Raw genomic sequence first — 23,228 nt, 5'->3', positions numbered from 1 at the left:
ATGCGTTTTTTTGCACATGCGTTTTTTTTTTTACCATTAGTTTAGACAATGGAATTTAGGGGTTTGGGTAAAGTTAGGGTTAGTTAAGGGGGTTTAGGGTTAGGGTTAGGGTTAGGGTCAGGGTTAGGGTCAGGGTTAGGGTTAAGTATGGTTTGGTTAAGGGTTAGGGTCAGGGTTAGGGTTAGGGTTAGGGTTAGGGTCAGGGTTAGGGTTATGGTCAGGGTTAGGGTCAGGGTTAGGGTCAGGGTTAGGGTCAGGGTTAGGGTCAGGGTTAGGGTTAAGTATGGTTTGGTTAAGGGTTAGGGTCAGGGTTAGGGTTAGGGTTAGGGTCAGGGTTAGGGTTAAGGTTAAGTATGGTTTGGTTAAGGGTTAGGGTCAGGGTTAGGGTTAAGTATGGTTTGGTTAAGGGTTAGGGTTAGGGTTAGGGTCAGGGTTAGGGTTAGGGTCAGGGTTAGGGTTAGTAAAGTCATGGTTTGGGTTAGTGTGAGGGGCCACCTAATGTTGGAAAAAACGCAAACGCGGTAAAAACGCACTAAAAACGCATACAAACGCATAAAAACGCTGCGTTTTTTTCATGCATGCTCATAAAAATGCTTGAAAAAAACGCAGCAGTTGTATGCTTTTGTATGCGTTTTTCAATGCGTTTTTTTGCGGGAAAAACGCGCTGCAAAAAAAAGCAAGTGTGAAACAGACCTAAGTCCTTCCTTCGGCCCACTGAGCATGCTCATGAGACGATCTCCCATTGGGGATCGGGAGTCAAATGCCCAGGTCCTTCTCCTGTTCTGATTGGTCCGTCTGGAGCATCAGGAAGGTCCCGGAAGTGCACGGCTATAAAAGGTCTGCATGGCCATGCGCTAGTATAGACTCTAGTTGCTATATGTGTGGATGATTACGGATGCACGTACCAAGTGAATGACTCATTAAAATTCCCCTCCCTTTGATATTACGTATGTGGTTAGGGAATTAGTTGCAGAGTCAGCGCCAGCCAGTGGCTAACCATAGGCCACAAGTGCTCATCACTTCCCAGCACTAGCATCCAGTGGTGTCGCCTGCCATAGGGCACCATCGTACTACGGCAGGCACTGTTGCTTCGCGGCAGTCGGCTTCTGTTAGCGGCGTTCGCAGCTGCGACGCCACACGCTGGGTAGGTCTAGAGGGGTGCTGGTCCTATGTCCTGGGGCCAGAGTCCTGTGACCATATACTGAGCGGTCTTCTCCCCGAGCGCTGTGAGTGTGAACAGGCTCGGAATTTGTGTATTAGCATTAGTGCGGCTCTGTGAGGTAACAGAGTTTGCCCAGCGCACACCAGGTGACGTTTAACCTGCGTGTGTTATACCGCCATATTGAGCGTCCGCCATTACTTAGCAGCAGCATACCAACTCTGCACGGTGGACCACGGGCGGCGAACGTGCCTACTATTTTATAATATGGTGCATTCCGCCAGCCCTAACATTATACTAGCACCAGGGTCTGGCTAGTAATGGTGGATAAGCAACAGCTACTGCAGCACATTTGGCAGCTGGGGGGGCAGGTTGGCGGCTCTCGAGCGTTCAACCTCAGCTGCGAATGTTACTGCGGCCGCTGCTCAGGCAGCCTCTGAGGCTGTCTCCCTTGTTCCCACGTCCATCCCTGCACCGATGTTATCCCACCTCGCGCTGCCTGAGAAGTTCTTGGGCGATAGTACCTCCTGCAGGGGATTCGTGAGCCAGTGTGCTATTCAGCTTGAGCTGCTGGCCGTGCGATTTCCATTTGAGCGGGCTAAGGTCGGATTCATCATGTCCCTTCTGACTGGCAGAGCTCTGGAGTAGGCTACCCCACTGTGGGAGCGGGTTAACCCCGTGATTCAGGGAGCCTCGCAGTTCCTAGCCTCTCTGAAGCAGGTCTTTCTGGGACCACGGGTCACACACGATACCGTGCTCCAGCTGTTGGCCTTGATACAGGATTCATTCCCGGTCAATTAGTATGTCATTCGGTTTCGGACACTGGCTTCCGAGCTGGAATGGTCAGACAATACTATAATACCAATTTTTTGGAGGAGTTTGGCTGACCACATTAAGGACGCTCTGGCCACTTGGGAGGTTCCCGGCACTCTGGAGGAGCTCATTACCATCTCCAACCATATTAATCTCCGCTTCTTAGAGCGAGGGTTGGAGCGCTCCCAGTCCAGACAGTCCAGACAGAGGTTTAAGTTGGCTCCAACTTTCTCCAAACCTCTGGAGTCTCCCGATCAAGCGATCGAGTCATCGGCAGTTAGGGAGGTGCCTCACACGGGCTCTAAGTTCCGCCCAGATCGAACCTCCATAACTCATGCTCACTGCCGATAGTTTGGTCACCTTGCCAATAGGTGCCCACAGCGTTCAGAGAAACACCCGCATTTAGTGGCAACAGCAGGAGGTGTTATGAATGAGTCACCGAGGAGGAAAAACAAAAACAAGCTAAGCCACAGAAAACCAGAGAGGTTGGTAACTAAGTGGATTGCAGACCCCTGATCCTATCCAAACAGCTAGCAGTAGCCGTGGAGCGTACCTACGATGATCCTAGACGCCTCGACACAGCCAGAGAACTAAATAAGCCTAAAGCAAGAAAAGGGGAAATCTAAGCTGCCCCATAGCAGACCCCAAAGCAATAGACAGCCCCCAAACATGTATTGTCGGTGAGACAAGATGAAAACACAAACACAGATAGAAAAATAGGCTGAGCAAATTATGGGGCCCACACTAACTAGAAAGGACAGGAAAAGAAAGATGCTGTCTGCAATCACGCACAAAACCCTGCCAAAAAATGTCCAACACTTTCTGATAACAAAAACCATGAAGTCGCTAGACTTCAATTCCCTATATCAGCACTCTGGTATATTCTGAAGACAGAGCTTAAAGAGACCAATCTGATCAGGGACAAAAAGAAAACTGGCATAAACAGAGACATAAGAATGGAAATTCAGCACAGCCCCAGCAGGGGCTGGCTGACCACAAAAACTGAGTAAACCAGACCAAATCTCATGTGAAAAAATAGCAGAGCACACTTAGCTTGAGAAGTCAGGAACAGAACTGGAAACCAGGACCTCAGGGCAGGGAAAAATCACCAGCACAAAATTAGGGAGTAGGCTGTCTTAAATCCAGTTAGAGACTCCTGATGTCCACTCATAGTCCTCCTCCTCAGGTGGCAAGTCTCTGCAATTTAGATCAGCTTCATTACCTACTGTCACCACCAGAGGGATCCCGGATGGAGAACTCACGACTCCTCTGTCAACACAGCCAGCTCCACCACCCTCACCAGAAGCCAGAGGTAAACCAGAAAATGAGTTCACAACAGTACCCCCCCTTGAGGAGGGGTCACCGAACCCTCATCCACGCCACCAGGCCGATCAGGATGGGCTCGGTGAAAAGCACGAACCAATCTATCGGCATGAATGTCAGAGGCAAGAATTGTCCTCCTGGCCATAACCCTTCCACTTGACTAAATACTGGAGTGTCCGTCTAGCCAGACGAGAATCCAGTATTTTCTCTACCTCATATTCCACATTACCTTCAACCAACACAGGGTCAGGAGGTGCCGCCATAGGAACCACTGGCTCAACAAACCTCTTCAACAGAGACTTATGAAACACGTTATGGATTTTAAACGTAACTGGATGAGCCAATCGAAAAGAAACCGGGTTAAGAATTTCCAAAATCCTATAAGGTCCAATAAATCTTGGCTTGAACTTTGGAGACGCAACCTTCCTAGAGATATTTTTTTACGACAACCACACCATATCACCCACTTTAAAACGGGGACCAGTGGTCCTATGCCGGTAGGAAAACCGCTGGGCCTTCTCTTGAGAGAGGGACAACTTATCCACCACTTGGTCCCAAATCTGCTGCATTCTCTCTACCACAGTGTCAACACCTGGGCAGGCTGAAGATTCCACTTGCCCTGAAGAAAATCGAGGATGAAACCCAAAGTTACAGAAAAAGGGCGACATCAATGTGGCAGAGCTAGCTCTATGATTTAGGGCGAATTCGGCCAAGGACAAAAATCAGACCCAATCATCCTGATCAGCAGATATAAAACATCTCAAATAGGACTCCAAAGTCTGGTTTGTTCTCTCAGTCTGCCCATTGGTCTGTGGGTGAAACGCAGAGGAGAAGGATAACTGAATTCCCAGCTTGGAACAAAAAGCTTTCCAAAATCTGGAGACAAACTGGACTCCTCTGTCCGACACAATGTTCTCAGGAATCCCATGCAACCGGACCACCTGTTGTAAAAACAAGGGCACCAACTCTGAGGAAGATGGCAGCTTTGGGAGAGGTACAAGACGGACCATCTTAGAAAATCTATCACAAATCACCCAGATAACAGTCATTCTCTGAGAGACAGGCATATCAGAGAGGAAGATCAGAAATAAAATCCATTGAGATATGGGTCCATGGCCTCTTGGGCACCGGCAAGGGCATCAACAACCTACTAGGACGAGAACAGGGTTTAGACCGGGAACAAGTTCCACAAGACTGCACAAAATTCCTGACATCACGAGATAAGACAGGCCACCAAAAAGACCAACTCACCAAATCTCTGGTACCAAAAATACCTGGATGACCAGCCAACGCGGAGCAATGAACTTCAGACATCACTCTCTTCCTCCACTGGTCAGGAACATACAATTTTCCCATAGGACAGCGCTCAGGTTTGTCCTCCTGAAATTCTTCCAGGGCACGTCTCAAATCGGGCGAGATGGCAGAAAGAACTACCCCCTCACCTAGGATGGTAGTAGGTTTGGTCACAATAAGAGAATCAGCAAAGAAACTCCTAGAAAGGGCATCTGCCTTAACATTCTTAGTGCCTGTAAGAAAGGAGACCACAAAATCAAAACGTGTGAAAAACATGGCCCAACTAGCCTGTCTAGGATTCAAGCGTTTGGCTGACTCCAGGTAAATCAAATTCTTGTGGTCAGTGAGGACCACAACTTGATGTCTAGCTCCCTCCAATCAATGTCTCCACTCCTCGAATGCCCACTTCATGGCCAACAATTCCCGATTCCCCATATCATAGTTGCGTTCAGATGGGGAGAACTTTCGGGAAAAGAAGGCACAGGGATTCATTTTAGAAGTCACCATATCTTTTTGGGACAAAGCAGCTCCTGCACCAATCTCCGAAGCATCTACCTCTACCTGAAATGGAAGTGAGACATCAGGTTGCCGTAAAACCGGAGCAGAAGTGAACCTCCGCTTCAGCTCCTGAAATGGCAAAACAGCCTCTGGAGACCAATTCAGCACATCAGCGCCCTTTTTGGTCAGATCGGTCAGTGGTTTGGCAATACCAGAAAAATTAGCTATAAATTTACGATAAAAATTAGCAAAACCCAAAAACTTCTGAAGAGCCTTCAAAGAAGTGGGCTGAACCCAATCATAAATGGCCTGTACCTTGGCCGGGTCCATTTCAATAGTTGATGGAGATAAAATAAATCCCAAAAATGAAATCCTCTGTACACCAAAAAGGCATTTCGATCCCTTAACATACAGGGAATTCTCCCTCAAAATCCGGAACACAGTCCGAACATGTTCCACATGGGAATCCCAATCACTGGAAAAGATCAGAATATCATCCAAATAGATAAACTTATCCACAAAGTCCCGGAAAATATCATTCATGAAGGATTGGAAGACAGAAGGGGCATTAGTGAGCCCAAAAGGCATCACCAGGTACTCAAAATGTCCCTCCGGAGTATTAAACGCCGTCTTCCATTCATCCCCATGCTTGATGCGAATAAGATTATACGCCCCCTGAGGTCAAGCTTAGTAAACCGGTAGGCACCTTTAACTCTGGAGAATAAATCAGAAATCAGGGGTAACGGATACTGATATTTAACCGTAATCTTGTTAAGGGAAAGATAGGCAATACAAGGCCATTAATGAACCATCTTTCTTAGCCATGAAAAAAAACCCAGCACCTAAGGGTGAAGAGGATGGTCTAACATGACCTTTCTCCAACGACTCCTTAATATAAGATCGCATAGCCTCGTGTTCAGGTACAGATAAGTTGAAAAGCCGACCCTTGGGAAATTTACACCCAGGCCTCAACTCAATTGCACAGTCATAACTCCTATGAGGAGGCAGGGACGCAGACTTACTCTCACTAAATACATCATAGAAATCAGCCAAATAGTCAGGAACATCATGAGACTGGGGAGAGGTGGAGAAAACAGGAGTGTCACCAAGAGCACACCGACAGACCCAACTCACCACAGACACAGATTTTCAATCCAAAACTGGATTATGGATTTGCAACCAGGGAAACCACAGAACAAGAGTATCATGCAAATTATGCAGTACCAAAAATCTACAATTTTCTTGGTGGTCTGGGGCGACCTGCATTATCACCTGGGTCCAAAACTGAGGTTTATTCTCCGCCAAAGGAGTAGCATCAATATCCCTCAAAGGAATAGGCGTCCGCAGAGGTATCATGGGAAAACCACAACGTTTAGCAAAATCCAAATCCATCAGATTCAAAGCCGCTCCTGAATCCACAAAAGCCTTGGCGGAAAATGTGGATAAGGAGCAGATCAGAGTAATTGCCAAAATAAACTTAGGTTGTACACCACCCACAGCAAATGTGTGTGCAAAATGTTTCTCTCGTTTAGTGCAGACAGAAATAATATGAGAAGCATCTCCACAGAAAAAACACAGCTTATTACGCCTTCTATACTCCTGATGTTGCACCCTAGGCAAAACTCTATCACATTGCATAGGTTCGGACATTTGTTGAAAAGGTGGCAAAACCTCTCGTGTAGTTTTACGTTCACGTAAACGCCGATCAACTTGAATGGCTAATGACATAGAATCGTCAAGACCAGAGGGAACAGGAAATCCCACCATAATATCTTTTACGGTTTCTGATAAACCCTTGCGAAAGAGAGCTGTCAAGGCACCACCATTCCATGTAGTAAGGACCGCCCACTTTCGGAATTTTTGACAATATAACTCTGCAGAATCCTGACCCTGGTTCAATGCCAATAGGGCTTTCTCAGCTTGATCAATAGCATTAGGTTCATCATACAACAACCCCAAGGCTTGAAAAATTCATCCATATTAGTCAGAATAGGATTTTCAGGTGTCAAAGAAAACGCCCAATACTGGGGATCGCCGCGCAGCAAGGAGATGACATTTTTAACCTGCTGCGCAGAGCTCCCTGATGAGTTAGGCTTCAAGGCAAGAAATAATTTACAATTATTCTTAAAATTCAAAAATTTCGACCGATCTGACACTTTTTTTTTTACGATTTTTTTTTTCCTGCTTTTGAGTACCCTAGAATCTGCGGTATGGCTGGTGATTCTGTTATGAATGAGTCACCGAGGAGGAGAAACAAAAACAAGCTAAGCCCCAGAAAACCAGAGAGGTTGGTAACTAAGCGGATTGCAGACCCCTGATCCTATCCACACAACTAGCAGTAGCCGTGGAGCGTACCTACGATGATCCTAGACGCCTCGTCACAGCTAAGAGAACTAAATAAGCCTAAAGCAAGAAAAGGGGAAATCTAAACTGCCCCATAGCAGACCCCAAAGCAATAGACAGCCTCCAAACATGTATTGTCGGTGAGACAAGATGAAAACACAATCACAGATAGAAAAATAGGCTGAGCAAAAGATGGTGCCCACACTAACTAGAAAGGACAGGAAAGGAAAGATGCTGTCTGCAATCACGCACAAAACCCTGCCAAAAAATGTCCAACACTTTCTGATAACAAAAACCCTGAAGTCGCTAGACTTCAATTCCCTATATCAGCACTCTGGTATATTCTGAAGACAGAGCTTAAAGAGACCAATCTGATCAGGGACAAAAAGCAAACTGGCATAAGCAGAGACATAAGAATGGAAATTCAGCACAGCCCCAGCAGGGGCTGGCTGACCACAAAAACTGAGTAAAATCTCATGTGAAATCTCATGTGAAAAAATAGCAGAACACACTTAGCTTGAGGGAAAAATCACCAGCACAAAATTAGGGAGTTGGCTGTCTTAAATCCAGTCAGAAACTCCTTATGTCCACTCACAGTCCTCCTCACGTGGCAGGTCTCTGCAATTTAGATCAGCTTCATTACCTACTGTCATCACCAGAGGGAGCCTGGATGGAGAACTCATAACTCCTCTGTCAACACAGCCAGCTCCACAACCCTCACCAGAAGCCAGAGGTAAACCAGAAAATGAGTTCACAACAAGGAGGGTTACGAGACACCATACCATTTTCCTCCAAGCTAACCTTTAAGGGGGTGTTGGAGTTCGGCTCCTCTCCTCTGGAGGTGGAGGTTTGCATAGATTCTGGAGCGGAGGGTAATTTTATGTCCTCAGCCTTTGCGCTCCAGCATGCAGTCCCCTTGGTTATGCTACCTCAGCCGGTCACCATCAGGGTGGTGAACGGTTCGACATTACCCTTGCAAATTACCCATCAGACTGCTCCATTAAAACTCTCACTGCCTCCGTCCCATCACGAGACAATGTCGCTCATTATTATGCCCGAGGGCATCGACCAGGTCCTCCTAGGAATTCCCTGGTTGCGTTGCCACTCTCCCCATATAGAGTAGTCCTCAGGGAGAATACTGGGTTGGAGCAAGTCCTGTGAGGAGAGGTGTGTGAAGGACCGCTTTCTGATATTCTTCACCGAGGTCCTCACGGATCTCTCCGCACTCCCAAGTCACTACCAGCAATACACGGACGTGTTCTCGAAAAAGTCCGCTGAGACCCTTCCGCCCCATCGCCCCTACGACTGTCCTATAGACCTCTTGCCAGGTGCGGAACCTCCTCGAGGTCACGTATATCCTCTGTCCCTTCCGGAGACGGAGGCCATGTCCTAGTACATCCGTGAGAACCTGGCAAGGGGGTCTATTAGGAAGTCGGTGTCACCAGCGGGGGCGGGATTCTTCTTCGTACAGAAGAAGAGTGGAGAGCTGCGCCCGTGCATTGATTACAGAGGTCTCAATGCAATAACTGTCAAAAACAAATATCCTCTTCCCCTGATCTCTGAGTTGTTCGACTGGTTGCATGGGGCCCGGGTCTTCACTAAGCTAGACCTATGAGGTGCTTACAACCTGATCCGCATACGCAAAGGGGACGAGTGGAAGACAGCCTTTAATACCAGGGATGGCCATTATGAGTATCTGGTCATGCCCTTTGGCCTCTGTAACACCCCAGCTGTCTTCCAGGACTTCGTAAATGATGTCTTTCACGATATGCTCTCCACCTCGGTGGTGGTCTATCTGGATGACATTCTCATCTTCTCTCCATATTTGGCCTCTCACCGGAGAGACGTCTGCAAGGTCTTCGACAGCTCGCGGGCGAATTCTCTCTTTGCCAAGTTGGAGAAGTGTCAGTTTGAGCAGGAATCTTTACCTTTCCTGGGCTATATCATCTCGGCCCAGGGGTTGGCTATGTATCCTGCCAAATTGCAGGCGGTAATGGACTGGCAGGAATCCCATTCTCTTAGGCCTGTTTCACACTTGCTTTTTTTTGCAGCGCGTTTTTCCCGCAAAAAAACGCATTGAAAAATGCATACAAAAGCATACAACTGCTGCGTTTTTTTCAAGCATTTTTATGAGCATGCATGAAAAAAACGCAGCGTTTTTATGCGTTTGTATGCGTTTTTAGTGCGTTTTTACCGCGTTTGCGTTTTTTTCCAACATTAGGTGGCCCCTCACACTAACCCAAACCATGACTTTACTAACCCTAACCCTGACCCTAACCCTGACCCTAACCCTAACCCTAACCCTTAACCAAACCATACTTAACCCTAACCCTGACCCTAACCCTTAACCAAACCATACTTAACCCTAACCCAAACCCTAACTAACCTTAACCCTAACCCTAACCCTGACCCTAACCCTAACCCTGACCCTAACCCTAACCCTAACCCTAACCCTGACCCTAACCCTTAACCAAACCATACTTAACCCTAGCCCTGACCCTAACCCTAACCCTAACCCTGACCCTAACCCTAACCCTGACCCTGACCCTAACCCTAACCCTTAACCAAACCATACTTAACCCTAACCCTGACCCTAACCCTTAACCAAACCATACTTAACCCTAACCCAAACCCTAACTAACCTTAACCCTAACCCTAACCCTGACCCTAACCCTGACCCTAACCCTAACCCTGACCCTAACCCTTAACCAAACCATACTTAACCCTAACCCTAACCCTGACCCTAACCCTAACCCTAACCCTGACCCTAACCCTTAACCAAACCATACTTAACCCTAACCCTGACCCTAACCCTAACCCTGACCCTAACCCTGACCCTAACCCTGACCCTTAACCAAACCATACTTAACCCTAACCCTGACCCTAACCCTGACCCTAACCCTAAACCCCCTTAACTAACCCTAACTCTAACCCAAACCCCTAAATTCCATGGTTAACAAAAAAAAAACGCATGTGCAAAAAAACGCATACATAAGCATGCCAATGCGCACATATGCTCACCCATAGACTAATATTGGGTGTCTTGCTGTAAAAAAATGCATTGCGCGCGCATGCGTTTTTTTGAGGCAAATCGGACGCACAAAAAATGCAACAAGTTGCATTTTGTGCGCCCGAGCGCATACCGCAAAAAAACGCATGAGCGGTAAAACGCGTACAAACGCATGTGTATGCGCACATAAGCGCATCCCATGCAAAGTATAGGGAAAAAAAACGCATGCGCTATTTAGCGCTAAATTACCGCGAAAAAAAACGCAAATGTGAAACCAGCCTTAAAGCGGTGCAGCGCTTTTTGGGGTTCGTTAATTACTACCGTCAGTTCATTCCCCACTTCTCCACACTGGTAGCTCCTTGGGTCGCCCTCACCAAAAAGGGAGCCAATCCCAAGGTTTGGTCAGAACAGCTCTCCGTGGCCTTCTCGTCTCTTAAGAGCCATTTTGCTGGCGCTCCTATCCTTCACCGTCCCGATGTGGATAAACCCTTTATCCTAGAGGTGGATGCCTTGTCCGTCGTTGCAGGAGCAGTCCTTTTCCAGAAGGATGCTCAAGGTCGGAAGCATCCCTGCTTCTTCTTCTCAAAGACCTTCTCATCAGGGACAGGGAGCTGCTGGCAATGAAGTTGGTCTTTTCTGAGTGGAGACATCTCCTGGAGGGGGCCGTGTTCCCCTTTCAGGTGTACACCAACCATAAAAACCTGTTCTATTTACAAACGGCCCAGCGCTTGAACTCTCGTCAAGCTAGGTGGTCGCTCTTCTTCTCCCACTTCCGCTTCACCTTGCACTATCTGTCCGGTGAGAAGACCTTCTGGGCTGATGCTCTCTCTCGCTCGGTGGTGTCAGCGGAGGAGGAGGCTGAGCCTCGGCTAATCGTCCCCTCTGAGAGCCTGAGGACCGTGGCTCCGGTCGCCCTCGAGTCAGTGCCGCCGGGCAAGACCTTTGCTCCTCCCCGCCTGCTGCCAGAAGTTCTCGCGTGGGCGCATGCGTCCAGGGTGGGTGGTCACTTTGGTAATAAGCGGACCACGGAACTCCTGGCATGGACTTATTGGTGGCCGCACATGGCTCGGGACACGAGAGAATACATTTAGGCATGCGTCTCTTGTGCTCGGAACAGGTCATCTAGGCAGAGGCCGGCTGGGTTACTGTACCCCTTGCCAATGGCAGACAGACACTGGGAGATGGTTGGCATGGATTTTGTGGTTGGACTGCCCAAATCTAGTGGCAGCACGGTCATCTGGGTGGTCACCGATCATTTTTCTAAAATGGTGCACCTGGTGCCACTCGCGCGTCTGCCTTCGGCCCGTGGTCTCGCCGCACTGTTCATAAAGCACATATTTCATTTGCACGGTATGCCGGACAAGATAGTTAGTGACCGAGGTCCCCAATTTGCGTCTCGGTTTTGGAGGGAGCTCTGCAGTCTACACAGTATTGAGCTAAATTTCTCCTCCGCTTATCTTCCTGAGATGAACGGGTTGGTTGAGAGAGCTAACCAAACTCTGGTCACATACCTGCGACATTTTGTCTCGGCCAGGCAGGATGACTGGGCATCCTTACTACCATGGGAAGAATTTGCCCTGAATAATGCAGTGGCTGATTTCACTGGTCAGACTCCGTTCTTCCTTAATTACGGCCAGCATCCGCGCATCCCCGTCCCGATGCCAGTATCTTCCACTGATTCCAGGGTGGCAGACTGGGCAGTGGAGGCTCGCGACATTTGGGATCGCACTCAGGATGCCATTCGAGCCTTTAAGGAGAGAATGAGGGCCGTCTGCCGACACGCATCGGCATCCCGCTCCGACTTTTGCCCCTGGTGACTTGGTCTGGCTCTCTGACCGAAATATCAGGCTGCGGGCCGAGTCCACCAAGTTTGCACCACGATACATTGGTCCCTTCAAGGTCCTGGAGCAGGTCAACTCTGTGGTCTATCGCTTGGCTCTTCCTACCCACTTTCTGACACCTTTCACGTGTCCCTCCTTAAGCCTGCCCACTTGTCCCGGTTTTCCGAGTCATCTGCCAGGACATCGGACCTGTCTTCAGACGAGTTTGAGGTCAATGCCATCGTGGGTTGCAGGGTTTTGCGTGGCAAAAAATTTTATTTGGTGGACTAGAAGGGTCATGGTCCTGAGGCTCGGACCTGGGAGCCATTGGAGAATATCCACGCTCCGCTCCTTATTGTGGCATTTGAGCGCAGCGAGGCTTACAGGGGAGGGGGTCCTAGGAGGGGGGGTAATGTTAGGCGTCGGGTTCCAGGTGCTGCACAGCGGGAATCCTGAGCCTTGCCACCTTCGGTCTCCCATTTCTTGTCAGGGTCCTGACAGTGTCGGCGTACAGCCTCCGCTAAGCAGGGACTCACCCGCACCGTAGGGACCCCTGGGGACAAGAACAGCTAGAAAATAAAGATGCACAGGACCTGAATGTAGAAGTTTAGCAAGCCGGCACAGAACTTACGGTCATGTGAACGGTCATGTGACTGCAAGGGGGCGGGGCTTAGCATCCTGCTTTCAAAGAAGGTAGAAAACTCAAAGTCGTGCAAAGCGGGGGTCATGCACAGTACAGGCAAGCGAGGTACAGGAGGGATAAACAGACGGGAGGTCAGACAAAGCCAAAGTTCATACACAAGATATCAGTAAAGTACCAGGGATGAGACAGAACGGATAGTCAGGGCCAATCAGAGATCAATACCAAACAGACATAGAAGGTACCAAGCAGAATCCAAAGCAATATCCAGAGAACAGACCGAGTCATACACAGAGAATCAAGCACCCAGAACACAGCACTAACACACTCAGGGGTCACCACACATTGCCAAGGGCGAAAGTATAACTGACGGGGGATGAGAGCTTCCTGAGGCTATAAGAAGCCTCCCCAGAACCAATGAGAGGCCACCATAATAGGCCCCAGGTGAGAGTCTGCACTGAGGTCACAACATTAACCTCAGCAGTGCCGGTCACCAAGCACTGGTATCATGACATTTCTCTCCGGCCGCAGTGTAGCCTGCTCAGGAGATTTCACGATCCCGGCGTTCAGCCCACACCAGCATTGTGGCTTCATTTGCTACTGCCACCTCTGGTTCAGTTATGGCAATGCAGCCTGGTCAACAGCAAAAGACTTCAGAGGCTAAGTCCTTCCTTCGGACCACTGAGCATGCTCATGAGACGATCTCCCATTGGGGATCGGGAGTCACAGGTCCTTCTCCTGTTCCGATTGGTCCATCTGGAGCATCAGGAAGGTCCCGGAAGGTCCTCATGGCCGCTCGGCCATGCGCTAGTATAGACTCTAGTATCCAGGGGTGGATTAAGGGTAGCCAGGGCCCGGGGCAGTTCAGACTCTGTGGGCCCCCCTCGTCACGTGACGGGGGTCACGAATCGTAGAGCCACACTCTACATAGAGAATAATGGGGCCTCCAGCACCAACCTCCACCCGCAGAGCCGCACTCCACATAGAGAATAATGGAGCCTCCAGCACCGACCTCCACCTGCAGAGCCACACTCTACATAGAGAATAATGGAGCCTCCAGCACCGACCTCCACCCGCAGAGCCACACTCCACATAGAGAATAATGGAGCCTCCAGCACCGACCTCCACCCGCAGAGCCGCACTCCACATAGAGAATAATGGAGCCTCCAGCACCGACCTCCACCCGCAGAGCCGCACTCCACATAGAGAATAATGGAGCCTCCAGCACCGACCTCCACCTGCAGAGCCACACTCCACATAGAGAATAATGGAGCCTGCAGCACCGACCTCCACCCGCAGAACCGCACTCCACATAGAGAATAATGGAGCCTCCAGCACCGACCTCCACCTGCAGAGCCACACTCCACATAGAGAATAATGGAGCCTCTAGCACCGACCTCCACCCGCAGAGCCGCACTCCACATAGAGAATAATGGAGCCTCCAGCACCGACCTCCACCTGCAGAGCCGCACTCCACATAGAGAATAATGGAGCCTCCAGCACCGACCTCCACCCGCAGAGCCGCACTCCACATAGAGAATAATGGAGCCTCCAGCACCGACCTCCACCCGCAGAGCCGCACTCCACATAGAGAATAATGGAGCCTCCAGCACCGACCTCCACCCGCAGAGCCGCACTCCACATAGAGAATAATGGAGCCTCCAGCACCGACCTCCACCCGCAGAGCCACACTCCACATAGAGAATAATGGAGCCTCCAGCACCGATCTCCACCCGCAGAGCCGCACTCCACATAGAGAATAATGGAGCCTCCAGCACCGACCTCCACCCGCAGAGCAGCACTCCACATAGAGAATAATGGAGCCTCCAGCACCAATCTCCACCCGCAGAGCAGCACTCCACAAAGAGAATAATGGAGCCTCCAGCACCGACCTCCACCCGCAGAGCCGCACTCCACATACATGGCTGCTCTCAGTGCTCTGTGCTGTGCACACAGGGCCTGTGATGAGGTGACAGGAGGGGAGGAGACAGGGGTCACATGATCGGGGGCCCTGACACCTTACCTGCTGTGATCTCATCACAAGCCTTTGCACGCTACCAGCAGCATCAGCGTTCACGCTACTTGTAGATGCTGCTGGTAGCAGAGCACATAATGCCGCCCCCACGGTCACTCACTTTTAGGTGGGGAGAAGATGGAGTGCCATTGCAGCAGCCAGCAGGAATGTGGTGGGGGCCCCCTTAGAAGCTCTTGTGGTGGGGGCCCCGGGGCTGAAGCCCCGCCTGCCCTGCCTTTAATCCGGCCCTGCGCGGTGGCGGATTATAATGGGGCAATTTACTGGCCTGGGCTGTGGGCCCCTTAACCCCACTGGGCCCGGGGCAATTGCCCAAATTGACCTCATTATAATCCGCCACTGCTAGAATCTATATGTGTGGATGATGACGGATACATGTACCAGGTGAATGACTCATTAAAATTCCCCTCCCTTTGATATTACGTATGTGGTTAGGGAATTAGTTGCAGAGCCAGCGCCAGCCAGTGGCTAGTCATAGGCCACAAGTGCTCATCACTTCCCAGCAGTAGTGTCTGGTGGTGTTGCCTGCCATAGGGCACCATCGTGCCATGGCAGGCACTGTCGCTTCACGGCAGTCGGCTTCTGTTAGCGGCGTTCGCAACTGTGACGCCACACGCTCGGTAGATCTAGAGGGGCGCTGGTCCTATGTCCTGAGGCCAGAGTCCTGTGACCATATACCAAGCGGTCTTCTCCCCGAGCGCTGTGAGTGTGAACAGGCTCGGCATTTGTTTATTAGCATTAGTGAGGCTCTGTGAGGTAACAGAGTTTGCCCAGCGCACACCGGGTGACGTTTAACCCGCGTGTGTTATACCGCCATATTGAGCCTCCGCCATTACTTAGCAGCAGCATACCAACTCTGCACGGTGGACCCCGGGCGGCGAACGTGCCTACTATTTTATAATATGGTGCGTTCCGCCAGCCCTAACATTATACTAGCACCAGGGTCTGGCTAGTAATGGCGGATAAGCAACAGCTACTGCAGCACATTCGGCAGCTGGGGGGCAGGTTGGCAGCTCTCGAGCGTTCAACCTCAGCTGCGAGGTGGACCCCCGGCGGCGAATGCGCCTACTATTATTTTATAATTTGGTGCGTTCTGCCAGCACTAACAGATGGATGGATAGAATAGATAGATAGATAATAGATGATTGATAGCTAGATAGATGACTGATATATAGATAATATATATAGATTAGATAGATAATAGATAAATGGATAGATAAATAGATAGATAATAGATAGATAATGTATTGATAGGTAATAGAGAATAGATAGATAATAGATATATAGAAAGATAGTAGATAATAGATAGAGAAGATAGATGATAGATAGATTGATGATAGATAATAGATAGCTGATAGATGGATAGATAGATAGATAGATAGATAGATAGATAACATATAGATAATACAGTTGTGGCCAAAAGTATTGACACCCCTGCAATTCTGTCAGATAATACTCAGTTTCTTCCTGAAAATGATTGCAAACACAAATTCTTTGGTATTATTATCTTCATTTAATTTGTCTTAAATGAAAAAACACAAAAATAATTGTCCTAAAGCCAAATTGGATATAATTCCACACCAAAAATAAAAAAGAGGGTGGACAAAAGTATTGGCACTGTTTGAAAAATCATGTGATGCTTCTCTAATTTGTGTAATTAACAGCACCTGTAACTTACCTGTGGCACCTAACAGGTGTTGGCAATAACTAACTCACACTTTCAGCCAGTTGACATGGATTAAGGTTCACTCAACCTCTGTCCTGAGTCCTTGTGTGTACCACATTGAGCATGGAGAAAAGAAAGAAGACCAAAGAACTGTCTGAGGACTTGAGAAACCAAATTGTGAGGAAGCCTGAGCAATCTCAAGGCTACAAGTCCATCTCCAAAGACCTGAATGTTCCTGTGTCTACCGTGCACAGTGTCATCAAGAAGTTTAAAGCCCATGGCACTGTGGCTAACCTCCCTAGATGTGGACGGAAAAGAAAAATTGACAAGAGATTTCAACGCAAGATTGTGCGGATGTTGGATAAAGAACCTCGACTAACATCCAAACAAGTTCAAGCTGCCCTGCAGTCCGAGGGTACAACAGTGTCAACCCGTACTATACATCGGCGTCTGAATGAAAAGGGACTGTATGGTAGGAGACCCAGGAAGACCCCACATCTTACCCCGAGACATAAAAAAGCCAGGCTGGAGTTTGCCAAAACTTACCTGAAAAAGCCTAAAACGTTTTGGAATAATGTTCTCTGGTCAGATGAGAGAAAAGTAGAGCTTTTTGGGCAAAGGCATCAACATAGAGTTTACAGGAGAAAAAAAGAGGCATTCAAAGAAAAGAACACGGTCCCTATAGTCAAACATGGTGGAGGTTCCCTGATGTTTTGGGGTTGCTTTGCTGCCTCTGGCACTGGACTGCTTGACCGTGTGCATGGCATTATGAAGTCTGAAGACTACCAACAAATTTTGCAGCATAATGTAGGGCCCAGTGTGAGAAAGCTGGGTCTCCCTCAGAGGTCATGGGTCTTCCAGCAGGACAATGACCCAAAACACACTTCAAAAAGCACTAGAAAATGGTTTGAGAGAAAGCACTGGAGACTTCTAAGGGGCCAGCAATGAGTCCAGACCTGAATCCCATAGAACACCTGTGGAGAGATCTAAAAATGGCAGTTTGGAGAAGGCACCCTTCAAATATCAGGGACCTGGAGCAGTTTGCCAAAGAAGAATGGTCTAAAATTCCAGCAGAGCGTGGTAAGAAGCTCATTGATGGTTATCGGAAGCGGTTGGTCGCAGTTATTTTGGCTAAAGGTTGTGCAACCAAGTATTAGGCTGAGGGTGACAATACTTTTGTCTGGCCCATTTTTGGAGTTTTGTGTGAAATGATCAATGTTTTGCTTTTTGCTTCATTCTTTTTTGTGTTTTTTTCATTTAAGACAAATTAAATGAAGATAATAATACCAAAGAAATTGTGTTTGCAATCATTTTCAGGAAGAAACTGAGTATTATCTGACAGAATTGCAAGGGTATCAATACTTTTGGCCACAATTGTAGTAGATAGATGATAGATAATAGATAAGTAGGTAGGTAGATAATAGATAGGTAGATGCCCCCTTCACATGTGTGCAGAAAAGCAGGTCTGTGTGGGATGTGCTGTTTTAACCATCTGTGAGCTTTTTTCAACATTCGTGTATATGTGTGTGTCATCCGTGTACCATCCGTGTGACACTTACTGGAATATAATTTATTCAAAAAACTGTTTATTATTAACTGCTAAAGAAGTGGAAAGAAAATAGATACTAGATCGATAGCATGTAGCGCTTTCTAGTAAGCCACATACATAAATAATTAAAATAGAAAAATGATGTGGAGTCCCATTTTATTAAACCAGCAAAGGCCAAGCTGACAGCTGAGAGCTGATATTATTAGATTAGTAAGGTCTATGGCTACAGGGCCCTTCCTAGCCTAAAAATGCAGCTCCCAGCCATCCTAGAAGTGAAGCATCACATGAGATGCTCCAATCCTGGCTCTTTACATCGGCTCTTCCCAATGCCCTGGTGAGTTGGCTATCAGGGTAATGGTGCTTGGGGTTGATGTCCGCTATGTAGTATCCAAAAATATAGCTGACATCAAGCCCTGGTGTTAGTAATGGAGAGTTGTCTATCAGTCACCCCCATTATTAACCCAGCATTCAAAAAAATATATACTGTATGAATAGGTAAACAGCAGGTACGCAGGATGCAGTGACGAGACGTGAGACTGAATTGAACTTTGACTATGGAACTTTTATTAATTTAAGCCGTTAGGGCAATACTAAGCAGTGAACACGACTAATCCGGCAAGGGCCGGTTACTATAGGGCCGCAATGTGGCCGACTACAGGTCCTTACTTCTTATAGTGTCACTTATCCGTCCTGACGTCCCTCGGCGTCTCTGATGAGGTTGCGCTGGCGTCACAGCCGCTGGGCCCAGCTGCTGAGAATCTGTCGTAGTCTTCGGGGGTCCAGGAGGAGATGGGGCACAACATGCTCTGAGGAAGTCCTTTGATGAGGTGACCCCCTATAGAAACAGCGGAGTTCAGATCATAAGCGAGTTCAATGAGGCTCCAGTCTCCAAGCAGGGTTGTGTCGCAGTTCCCAGGAGTGGCGGTTGGCAGGCCACATGCACGGCCTGGGCCTAGGCGAAGGAATAGGCCCCAACTGCTGACTGCAGCGGGGTGACATCCACTGCGGCCTGAAGTGGGGTGGCAGCGGGAAGGCCGCAGCCGCGGGCTGGAGTGGAGCGGCAGCAGCTGCGAGGGGCAGCGGACCAGCCGCGACAGGCTGAAGTACAGCGGTAACAGCTGCGGTCCACCATGGGCAGGAAGAGACCCTGGATCAGAGTGAAGCGACAGTCTCTTGTTGGTAGGTACAGCGCCCACTCTCTGCAGGCCGCAGTAAGTCTCTCCTCTGCCGATGGTCTCCTTACTCTTCACAGTCTGCCAATCTGGCTCTCTCAGACTCCCACAGTCTCTTGCCTCCTGTCTGTCGTTCCGCCAACTGACTCCCCTGCGTGCTCCCTGTCCCTTTTATACACGCCCCTTCCCTTGCTGTCCTATCACTCTCAGCAGTCCACTCTCCTCCTTTGCTCCCCGGGTACTGTTTCCTTAGGAACCCAGATGGCGGTCCCCTTGGTTCCGGCCCGGACACTCTGCGGGGTTCCTCCTCCCTACACTCCCCCATCTTGTATGCTCGCCAGTCCTCAGGCGAGGGCCTCAGTATACTTGGGTTGGTCTGCGGAGGTGTCAGTTTTTGTTGCCATATGAACTGGTCCTGTTCGGATTGTTCGGGGGGTTTGCTAGCTGTTGACCGCTCGGAGCGTCTTAGTTCAACTAGGGTGGAGTCTTCTGGGGTGGTGGCCGGTGGTGGGCTAGCAGGTTCGGGCAGGCTAATTGTGTCAGTTGGTTTGTCATTGAGTAGAGAGCCCCTGGTTATCGTAGGGAAGTCTTCTTCATCATCCGGCCCCCAGAACACAGGCAATGGTTCAGAGACCTGAGGAGCAGGTTCAGGTTGTTTCGGGTCAGTGGAAATACATGGGCGTAGCATATTACGATGCACAATGCGGGTAGGCAGCGTTTCATCTTTCTCGGGTCGTATTTCGTACACAGGTCCTTCAGGGTTTATACGGCATAGGTCCCGATAGGGACTCTCTTCCCAGCATGGCTCTAATTTGTTCTGGGGGCATTGGTCTAGTACGAGTACTTGGTCTCTGCTTTGGAGGTTGGGAGGTGGAGATAAATTCTTTCCTGAGTGTTCTAAGTCTTGGGAGTTTGGTATGTACGATTTGATGAAGAGTTTGCAGCCTGTTCCGGTGGTTTCGGACCCATGATGATACCCCGGTCCAGGGCTGAGGTTCCTCTGGGTCCAACTCTACTTCCGTGATCCCTTTGCCCTCACGTCCAAACAACAGGGAGTAGTGGGTATAGCCGGTAACTTGATGTACTTGGTTGTTATAGACCCATACTAATTCAGGGACATATTCAGGCCAACGGGCCTTCTTGTCACTCTCCAGAGTACGCAACATTTGGATTAAAGTCCGATTAAATCATTCGCAGGCCCCGTTTCCCTGCGGGTGGTATGGCGTGGTCCGGGATTTGTCAATACTGTAGAGACGGTGTAGTTCCTCCATTATTTTTCCCAAAAAACATGCTCCTTGATCAGAATGTATCCGTTGAGGGCAGCCATAAACTTGTATGAAGTTTCTACAAATTGCGGAGGCGGCCGACTCTGCGGTCTGGTCTCGAGTGGGGGTGACCACAGCGAACTTAGTGAAATGGTCTATGATGACAAGGCAGTGTTCATACCCCTGGAATGCGGGACCAATGGTCAGGTAATCCACCGTCAGAAGCTCGAGGGACGCTGAGGTCATGATTGTTTGTACTGAGGCTTGCTGTGCGGGTGCTTTAGCTAATTCGCGTAGGCAACAGGTCCGGCAAGTCTCGTCCACAACAGCATGCAAGCGTGGAGTATCAATTATCTGTTGCTACCATTGCAAGGTCTTTTGAGCTCTGAAATGAGCTCCATTTTCGTGGGCTTCTCGAGCCAGTTAGTTAAGTTGGGCTTCGGGCGCAACTACCTGCCAAATCGTCATAGATGTTGTTCGTGATGTCATTTTACGATACAATAGTCCCTTTCGGATAACCAGCCTCTCCCATTGTCGTAACATCAGCGACATGTCCTGAGTCAAAGTCTGTCTTTGGGAGTTAGTGGGCAGTTTGCCAGCGGCTACCCATTTCCGGAGAAGCCCAATTTCTTGGTCTTCTTGCTGCTGTTGGATCCACTTATCCCGAGATTGCTCCAGCATGCCCCTTAGGGTCTCTGAGGGAGGTACTTTCTGGGTGGCAGCAGTGAGCACGGCAGTGGTGAGGGCGAACGGTATCTCTTCCCCTTCTAGTTCATCGTCTCGACTCTTCCCTGGTGTTGTATGTCGAATCCTGGAGAGGGTGTCAGCGTGTACATTCTCGGACCCTCTTTTATAGATGATTTTCTAGTTGAGTTTCGCCATCCGGGCCACCCACCTTTGTTCCAGAGCCCCGAATTTGGCATTTTCCAAATGAGCCAGTGGGTTGTTGTCGGTCCGCACCACTACTTCGGAGCCAGCCAGGTACTCTGCGAACCGCTCCGCCATGGCCCACACTACTGCGAGGAGCTCAAGCTTAAAGGAGCTGTAATTGTCAGGGCTGCGCTCGGAATAATGGCGTGAGCGGCATCCATACGCGATCACTCTCTCCCGGCCGTCTTGAACTTGGGACAACACAGCCCCCAGCCCGTGAAGACTCCCATCAGTGTGTAGGATAAACGGTTGCGACCGCCATCCCCTGCTCTTGCTCTCGAGCATGTGCTTGACTTCTCACCTCTGAAAAGTCTATACAGGGATTCATTCTGACCTGCTCCCGTAATACCTGCTTTATTAACAGGTCCCGCAGTCCAGTCAACACAAGGTCGCGTAGGGTAATGTCAATAGGTCCTACCCCTACACCGTCCTTTCTTTTTTTAGCCGTATGCAACTCTTGGAGGACATTCATATATTGGGTGATGGTCTTCCCCTCTCCCTGCATCTGACTGAACAACCGGGTCCTTAACTCTCCCACATTAGTTGGATCCTCATGGGTCTGTTCTACAATCTGCAAAACTTTATCAAAGGTGTAGCGGTGTCCCAGGGGCCTCAACATTACTGAATTCTGAGTGTCCTCGTCTAACGCCATGAGAGCTACTTCGGCTTCCAGGTCAGGAGTCATTGGGTGCATCTGAAAGAGCCCCCGCGTCCGTTCTGTCCAGCTCCATAGCATGGTATTGGAACCGGAAAACCTAGGCAGGTTGCTCAGCATAGCCCCCAACGAAATGCTGGAGCGGGGGCCCTCGCTATCTGTCGAGTTCACGGCCCTGCCCTGGTCTGGGGTGTCGTTGTCCACGCTCGGAGTGACGAGATGTGAGACTGAATTGAACTTTGATTATAGAACTTTTATGAATTTAAGCCATTAGGGCTATACTAAGCAACCAAAAATTAATAACTAGAGTTGAGCGAAACGGGTCGAACAATTTCAAAAGTCGCCGACTTTTGGCAAAGTCGGGTTTCATGAAACGAAACCCGACCCTAGGATGAGGTCGGCCACGAGGTCGGCGACTTACGCGCCAAAGTCGCGTTTCAAAAGTTTGTTTTGCGCTCTTTTTCAGCCAATCAGGATCCACGGACACTGTGGGCAACGTGATGACATAGGCAGGGGTCGCTACCATCTTTCAGAAGGGCATGCAAGTGATTGGCTTGCTTTGGTGGGCGTCACAGGGGTTATAAAAGGGCGTGCACGCCGACCGCCATCTTACTTCTGCCAATCTTAGCATAGGGAGAGGTTGCTAATTCTGTAGGGAGAGCGTTAGGCAGGGAAGAAGACAAAAAAACTGCTTCTGCTGCTAGCGATTTTGCCTGTGCAACACACCAGTCACTGTGTGTGCAGTGCAAGGGGAGGCTATATTGTGGTGGATCAGCGGTGTTGGTTGTTAGGCTGCCTTCTAAGGCTTCCTGACAGCTGCATTGCTGTTTCCCCACTGCTCTGCAAACTGCTTTTTAAAAGCAATCCCAATTTTTTTTTTGTCCTGCTAAGGTACTGAGCGTGCATTTATTCACACCATACAGCGGTGTACGCTCCTCACACAGTACCGTGTAACGGCTGTTATCACAGCCACAGTGAAGCTATCTGTGTGTCACTGTGGAAGGATAAGTGGAGGACTTGTTCCGTTCTTACAGACCTACACTCTAGGGAGATTCCTATT

This window comes from Dendrobates tinctorius, unplaced genomic scaffold, assembly GCF_039654945.1.
Source record: "Dendrobates tinctorius isolate UK_male_01 unplaced genomic scaffold, ASM3965494v1 ptg000038l, whole genome shotgun sequence".
Taxonomy (NCBI): Eukaryota; Metazoa; Chordata; class Amphibia; order Anura; family Dendrobatidae; genus Dendrobates; species Dendrobates tinctorius.
This window is presented reverse-complemented; position numbering follows the sequence as displayed.